The sequence below is a fragment of the Zingiber officinale genome, chromosome 7B (genome assembly GCF_018446385.1).
Source record: "Zingiber officinale cultivar Zhangliang chromosome 7B, Zo_v1.1, whole genome shotgun sequence".
In the NCBI taxonomy this organism is placed as follows: domain Eukaryota; kingdom Viridiplantae; phylum Streptophyta; class Magnoliopsida; order Zingiberales; family Zingiberaceae; genus Zingiber; species Zingiber officinale.
Window position 1 is genome coordinate 61,787,469 of NC_055999.1, and position 6,336 is coordinate 61,793,804.

At 39.9% G+C, this 6,336-nt stretch overlaps 1 non-coding gene across 1 annotated transcript; it reads right to left on the minus strand.

The window, feature by feature from the left end:
- Positions 1-3,591: 3,591 nt before the first annotated feature.
- On the minus strand, positions 3,592-3,697 carry LOC122007677. The gene has a single exon (XR_006119111.1). It is a non-coding gene; the product is annotated as a small nucleolar RNA R71 (small nucleolar RNA).
- Between the last annotated feature and the right edge of the window lie 2,639 nt (positions 3,698-6,336).

The window sequence follows — 6,336 nt, forward strand, 5'->3', positions numbered from 1 at the left end:
GGAGAGATTACCTGATGCCAGTACGGTCCTCCAGACCTGACTGGACTTTCCGCCTAGGGTTACAACCCTCTAGGACCTAGGGTTGCCGCCCCCTAGGGTTTTTCTCCACCTAGGGTTACCACCCCCTAGGACCTAAGGTTTTCCCCCTTTAGGATTTTCCTCCACCTAGGGTTATCACCCCCTAGGATCTAAGGTTTCCCCCCTTAGGATTTTCCTCCACCTAGGGTTACCACCCCCTAGGGTTTTCCTTTTGCCTAACCGTAGTTAGGACTTTTGCCTAAGAATACTTAGGACTTTCCTACACGCTCAATCAGACATGTTAGATCACAAATAAGCTTAACTTTGAATTCTTTTGTCATTATCAAAACAAAGGTTCGATCGTCGGATGCTTCCCGCATCAACACTTGGGTGGTTTTTGCGTCTTGGTAGATCGTCGCCCACACGACGTCCAAGAGGAGGAGAGGAATACAGCAGAAGATCAAGAGGTCTTTAAGCTACAAAGAAAGGTATAACTAGTTAATTGTTTCCGCTGTGTACTAGTTTATTTTTCCTTTGTATGGATCCTGAAGTACCAACACAAGAGGCTAGCAATCTTGTGCTTTGTTTGAGGTCTCTGTAGTTTAACCTAGGGTTTGCTGTAAGGAATTTAAATATTCAATTTCTTTGAAAGGTTTTGACTAGGAAGTGGTGGATGATCCCATGCCTCGCCAACGACCTAGAAGCCAATATTTGAAATAGATATTTAATCAACTTCTGTAATATGATTTAACTTCTGATGAGCACATGGGTTGAACTTTGATTAATAATGTTAAGTTTCGTTTGCAATCCAAGTTTAACTTCTGAAAAGCAGATGGGTTGCTAGGAAAAGTTCTGTGCTTGTACAAATTTTTGTATAGGGGAAACAGAATGGAATCCCGAGTAGCGCCTGATGGTTGCTACGCGGAATATCATACCGGTTCCCCTGTACAAAAATTTTGTACAAGTCCTGAACCATTCCTAACAACCTATTGTGTTATTTAGAAATTAAATTAGGAATTGCAAATGGAACTTAACATTATTGATTCCAAATTTAACTTATCTGTTCTTAGAGGTTTAGACTTATATCACAAAAAATACTCAATATTATTGATTCAAATCCACCCATGTTACAAATTCAATTAAATATTAATTTCAAAGATCGGCTTCCAGGTTAAATATGGCGAGGCACTAGGCCTTCTTGGGTATGGGAGCATCTACCACTTCCTAGACAAAGCCTTTCAACGAAATTTAATATTCAATTTCCTTATAGTAACCCTAGGTTTAACCGAAAGGAATAATCGAATCACAAGTTCAAAAAAAAATCAAAAGAAACACAAACTCGAATCACAAATTCGAAACCTAGAATCATATGTCTCTTGTGTTTGGTATTTCAAAATCTATACAAAGAAAACTAGTATGATGCGGAATAGAATTACTAGTTATACCTTTCTTTGTAAGCAACAACCTCTTGATCTTCTATCGTATTCCTCTTCTTATCTCAGACGTTGTGTGGGCAACGATCTACTGAGATGAGAACCACCAAGACAACTTCCTTCTTGCAAGTTTTGGCCTCCAACTTTCAAGCTCCAAGGGATGCAAGAGCAAAGCCTCCTTTCTCTCCTTCTTCTCCTAGCAAGAACCGGCCACCACAAGAACTCTAAGAGAGGGATGCACCGGCCACTAAAGAAGAAGAGAAAAGGAGAAGAGAATAGGGTCGGCCACACACCAAGGAAGAGAAGGGAGAAACAATAGAAGATATGTTGTGTGGTGAGGTACCTTTACACTCTTTTATATTCCTTGGTCTTGGCAAATAAGGAAATTTAATTATTATTAAAATTTCCTTATTTTCCTTGCCTTTGGTTAATAAGGAAAATTTAATTAAAAATTCCTTTTAACCCTTCTCATGGCCAACCACTACATGTTCTCCAATTAAGGCAAGTTTTAATCACAAAATTAAAATTTCCTTATTTGTTTCCAGAAATTTTAAAAATAAAATTTCTCTTCATGGTTGGTTATAAAAGGAAACTTTTATAAATTAAAATCTCTCTATTAAAACATGTGGATGATTACAAAAAGGAAAATTTTCTCAAAAATTAAAATCTACCTTTCAATATACAAATAAGGAAAGATATCAAATCTTTTCTCTTAATCTTTTGTAGAAACTAGGAAAGATTTAATTTTAAAACTCTCTTTTAAAATCATGAGGATGGTTACATAAAAGGAAAGTTTTCCCAAAAATTAAAATCTTCTTTTTAACTACAAATAAAGAAAGATATCAAACCTTTCTCTTAATCTTTTGTAGAAAACTATAAAAGGAAATATTTAAATTTTTAAATTCTCTTTTAAAATCATAACTTCCACATAAGAAAAGATTTTAAAAAATAAAATCCTTTTAATTTTATATGGTCAGCCACACCAAGCTTGGGCTCCAAGCTATGGCCGGCCACTCTTACTTAGCTCAAGCCTTTGGCTTAGCCGACCCAAGCTTGGGCTCCATGCTTGCTTGGCCGGCCACCTAAGGGTGGGTAGGAAGTGAGTATTTGGTGGATATAATTCTTTATAAATAAGAGGCTATGATAGGGACCGAGAGGAGGAATTGGTTTTGGTCTCCCGATGAAATTAAGCTTCCCGTGTTCGCCCCGAACACTCAACTTAATTTCATCAATAATAATTCATACCACTAAAGAATTATTATTGAACTACCGCACCAATCCCAAATTATATTTTGGGCTCCTTCTTATCATGAGTGTGTTAATTTCCCTATGTTTAAGATGTCGAATGCCCACTAATTAAATGAGTTACTGACAACTCACTTTAATTAATATCTTAGTCCAAGAGTAGTACCACTCAACCTTATCATCATGTCGGACTAAGTCCACTTGTAGGGTTTACATGACAATCGTTATGAGCTCCTCTTGGGAACATTATCAACCTAGATTACTAGGACACAGTTTCCTTCTATAATCAACAACACACACTATAAATAATATCATTTCCCAACTTATCGGGCCTCTTGATTTATCGAACTAAATCTCACCCATTGATAAGTCAAAGAAATAAATACTAGATATATGTGTTTGTTATTATATCAGGATTAAGAGCACACACTTTCATAATAACAAAGGTCTTATTTTTTTATTCAGCAAGCATAAAAAGAACTTACCTTAATTGGTCCTGCTCAATACACTTAGAGTGTACTAGTGTAATTTTATAGTTAAGATAAACTAATATCAAATTACACTACGACTATTCCAATGGTTTGTTCCTTTCCATCTTAGTCGTGAGCTATTGTTTATAATTTATTAGGAATTGATAACATGCATGATCTTCTGTGTGTGACACCACGCACCATGTTATCTACAATATAAATTAATTGAACAACTACACTTAGCATATAAATGTAGACATTTAACTAATGTGATTCTTTATTTCAAAATAAAATATTTACAAAAGGTTAGACTTTTAGTATACACTCTAACAGCGCCAACACTATCTTCCTCAACAAAGCATAAAAAGCTGGGAATAATTGGAGTAATTGTATCTGAATCACTTTTTTCCTCCCAGTAGAACAACATATGAGGAATAGAATTTAAGGCTTTGCTCAGGAAGATGAGGAAACACTATTTGAAGCATGAGACTGATTTAAGGGTTATTTGAGACAATGTCCTCATCATGACTTAGATAAATGTTTGACGGCACATATTCTACATTGTGATTACTTTTTCAAATAAGAGATTTTTAGATTCAACTGTAAGAGGTTCTTTGATGAAAAAAAGTTTGGGTGAAATATATACATTAATTGATCAAGTGACAATGAACCTCCATGAATGATCAAGCGAAAATTTAATGACATCTTCCTAAAAAATTTCAAAAATATGAGCCATGAATGTAAGTGTGACAGTTAAACAAGATGCAGTGCAACCACCCAAGAGCTTTGAAAATCATGAGTTACAAAATGAGAGGTTTAAATAATCAAAGGCTAAGTTAGAAAGCTTGACTTCAAAATGGTTCAAACAATACCTCCCACCCAAACAAAGTCTAGTGCACATTATAATGATATCAAGTTGAGAAGTGGTTTGTATATCAATGAATTTAAGGAGAAAGATGGGTACGAATATGAGAAAAGGAATACAAAGAGAACCACAAAGACTCATCTCCATGATTCCAGTTATAGTCAATGGTGTTGGTGCAACCTTAGGTCAAGGTTGACCTGGTTGACCCGACTCGAGTTGACCTGACTCGAGGTGTATTTTGATGTTTGACGAGAATAGAAAAGTTGTATCTTGATGTTTGACAAGAATACAAACTTGGGAGATTGTGGGTGCAACCTTTGGTCAAGGTTGACCTGGTTGACCCGACTCGAGTTGACCTGACTCGAGGTGTATTTTGATGTTTGACGAGAATAAAAAAGTTGTATCTTGATGTTTGACAAGAATACGAACTTGGGAGATTGTGGGTGCAACCTTTGGTCAAGATTGACCTGGTTGACCTGACTTGAGTTGACCTGATTCGGGAAAAGTCCAAGTATGGAGCTTGGCACGGGAAAAGTCCAAGTATGGAGACTTGGCACGGAAAAGTCCAAGCAGGGAGCTTGGCACGGGAGAAGTCTAAGTATGGAAGCATGACATGCGAAGTCGGAGAGGGCTCGGTAGCTCGTTCTCCGGACTAGGTCAGAGAGGGCTCGGGAGCTCGTTCTCTGGACCAGACGAAGTCGGAGAGGGCTCGGTAGCTCATTCTCCGGACTAGGTCAGAGAGGGCTCGGGAGCTCGTTCTCTGGACCGGATGAAATCGGAGAGGGCTCGGTAGCTCGTTCTCCGGACTAGGTCAGAGAGGGCTCGGGAGCTCGTTCTCTGGACCGGACGAAGTCGGAGAGGGCTCGGTAGCTCGTTCTCCGGACTAGGTCGGAGAGGGCTTGGTAGCTCGTTCTCTGGACCGAACGTGGAAGTCGGAGAGGGCTCGATAGCTCGTTCTCTGGACTAGGTCGGAGAGGGCTCGGTAGCTCATTCTCTAGACCGGGAAGGCTTTAGGTTTAAGGCTGGGAAAGTGGATCAGTCTGCAGACCGATCCAGTGATACTATGGGTTATCTGATCGGTCTGGTGACCGATCAGTAACCAAACAGTAGCTCACTGTAAGGTATCTGATCGGTCACAAGACCGATCCGGAAACGATCAGGAGGCAGAGAAGGTAGGGGGATCGGTCTGTGGACCGATCCACCTATAGCCTGATCGGTCCACAGACCGATCAGGCTTCAGAACCGACTCTCACAGAGAGTTGGGGATCGGTCTGGGGACCGATCAGACTAGGGCCTGATCGGTCCACAGACCGATCAGGTTGGAGCCTGATCGGTCCAGGCCTAGCCGTTGCGACACAACGGCTAGATTTCTGGATTCTTCTTTGTCTTCTTCGCAGGTGCAGGGTATAAGGCCGCTACAGTAGAAGAAGGTAGAAGAGCACTTACGGTTGTACTTCTTGTTCCTCACTCTTGCGATCTGAGCTTTGCTGAGCTCCCTATTCCTGAAGCTTCGTGTGAGCTTCCCTCGACTGGGTGATCAGCTGCTATTGACATCGTGAAGTTGCTGCTTCAACGAACTCCAGTCGACGAGAAGGCAAGCAAAGTGTTTTTACATTTATATTGTTCTTGTTTTCTTTCTCTATTGGTTGTACTCCATTCTTGCTGTTGCAAGAGAGATTGTGGCGAGGTTTCTCCACCCAGAAGGAGTTCATATTAGCCGGTTATCCGGGGTCTCATCCACCTACGGATTGATAGGCTTCGTCCACCTTACGGACACGCCGAGGAGTAGGAGTATCATCTCCGAACCTCGTTACATCATCGTGTTTGAGGTTTGATCTTCTCCACTTTCGTTTCTACATTGTATTTCCGCTGCGCTAACCTAAATTGTAGGAAGAAACGAGAATTTGAGGTCGGCTATTCACACCCCCCCTCTCTAGCCGCTATCCGAAGGTCCTAACAAATGGGCACTAATACCATTTCCTCAATAGTTGATAAAATCTAGTCTTGACAACAAATTTGAACCTCTGCCTCATACTCAAGAAGAAAGGCTAGTTGAGGCCATGAGCGAGGATGAAATTGGCAACTTCTTTGATGATAAATTGGTTGCATATAAATTTACTGTTGATGAATTATCTGCTTGCAAATTCGTTGGTCCAATTAAAGATGAGGATTTTTCTGATGACAAGTATGAAATTCCCGTTGGAGCTGTTGATTCTCCTATTAAAGATATAGATGTAAGCATATTATTCCCAGTTTTTGAAGATGGTAATGTTGTGGATAGATGTATGGGAACTTGTGATATGGA